This window comes from Bos javanicus, chromosome 20 (assembly GCF_032452875.1).
Source record: "Bos javanicus breed banteng chromosome 20, ARS-OSU_banteng_1.0, whole genome shotgun sequence".
Classification (NCBI taxonomy): domain Eukaryota; kingdom Metazoa; phylum Chordata; class Mammalia; order Artiodactyla; family Bovidae; genus Bos; species Bos javanicus.
In genome coordinates this window covers 43,555,908-43,557,621 of record NC_083887.1, presented here as the reverse complement: position 1 = coordinate 43,557,621, position 1,714 = coordinate 43,555,908, and the positions used below count along the sequence as shown (strand labels likewise).

The 1,714-nt window shown below is 37.5% G+C and overlaps 1 non-coding gene across 1 annotated transcript; it reads left to right on the top strand.

The window, feature by feature from the left end:
• Positions 1-737: 737 nt before the first annotated feature.
• Positions 738-809, top strand: TRNAC-GCA (transfer RNA cysteine (anticodon GCA)). The gene has a single exon. It is a non-coding gene; the product is annotated as a tRNA-Cys (tRNA).
• The last annotated feature ends 905 nt before the right edge of the window (positions 810-1,714 follow it).

Genomic DNA, 1,714 nt, shown 5'->3' with positions numbered 1-1,714 from the left:
TAACATTTTATATTGTCTTTGACCTGGATCTATCTCCATGCATGCATATTTCTTGACTTATCTTTAATAGAATTTGAGCTTGAAACATCTGATCTAAAACTGGCTTTATATATCACCATACACAAAATCCAGTTGTAATTTACATATGACAAAATGCATCCATTTTATGTGTATAGTTTCTTTACTTTGACAGATAAATACACCCATGAAATTAGCATCACAATCAAGATACATAATATTTCTATCACCTTGAAAGTTTCCTTATGCTTTTTTGTTCTAAAATTTAAGGTAAATGTTATCATAGAATACGTGTTATTCTATTAGCTTCATTAGATCACTATCATTTTTGCCTTTTGTGATGCATCCATGCTGTGTCTCTATTGCTGAACAATAATTGCATCCCAGGGTTATGCCACTTTTTTTAATTGATTGACAAGTTGATGGACACTTTCCAATTATTAGTTATGATAAATGTAACTGGTATGAACATTTGCATGGCTTTATGGTGATATTTATATTTATTTTTTTGATCCTACAGGCAATAGCCTTGCTGTCCCCTTAATTTTCAAACAGTTGCATACTCCTCCTTATCTAATCTGAGTTCATTTCAATAAACATCTATTGAGCAACTATTATTTATCAGGCACTGTAATAGACTCTAGATATACAAAACATAAAAGCCAAAACTTGTGTCTTATAAAATAACAAGTCGAAAATAATAAAGCAACTTTTGGGCTTCCCTAATAGCTCAGTAGGTAAAGAATCTGCCTGCAAAGCAGGAGACCTGGGTTCGATCCCCAGGTAGGGAAGATGCCCTGGAGAGGGGAAAGGCTACCCGCTCCAGTATTCTGGCATGGTCTGGAGAATTTCATGGGCTGTATAGACCATGGTGTCACAAAGAGTCAGACATGACTGAGCGACTTTAACTTTCATTTTTAAAAAGTACCAAATGGTATGATATTTTCTAAAGTACATTTAAATTATAATACTTAAGGGGGTCAGCAAACTTTTCAGAAAGGAAATGTGAACATAAGATAGCAAAATATAAGAAATTCCAATTGGTGCTAACACCACGAACAACAAAGAGTAACACACTTTACTGCTGCTGCTGCTAAATCGCTTCAGTCATGTCCAACTCTGTGCCACCCCATAGATGGCAGCCCACTAGGCTCCTCTGTCCCTGGGATTCTCCAGGCAAGAATACTGGAGTGGGTTGCCATTTTCTTCTCCAGTGCATGAAAGTGAAAAGTGAAAGTGAAATCACTCAGTCGTGCCCGACTCCCAGCGACCCCATGGACTGCAGCCTACCAGGCTCCTCCACCCATGGGATTTTCCAGGCAAGAGTACTGGAGTGGGTTGCCATTGCCTTCTCCGAACACACTTTAGGGATCTGCAATTAAATTAATAGGTGAGGATGTCAACTCCAAGTGCAGAACAGACTCTTATTAAGTATAGATATGTAGGCAGACCTTTTGAATCTTATTGAGATGAAGAGAGCATAGGAAAGATTTTGTACAAGGGAGTAAAAATAAATATATCAGAGTTTTGTTTCAGAAAATTTGCACTGGCAGCAGTATAGCATGATTTGGAGGAAGTTGAAGGTAGGAGCCAAACTTCTACAAGAACTGAAGCAGCTTTGGGAAGGTTTGTTGACTGATCACACGTTAAGAAAAAGAACTCCTAAATTTCTTATTGTCTGACTCATTAGATGGAG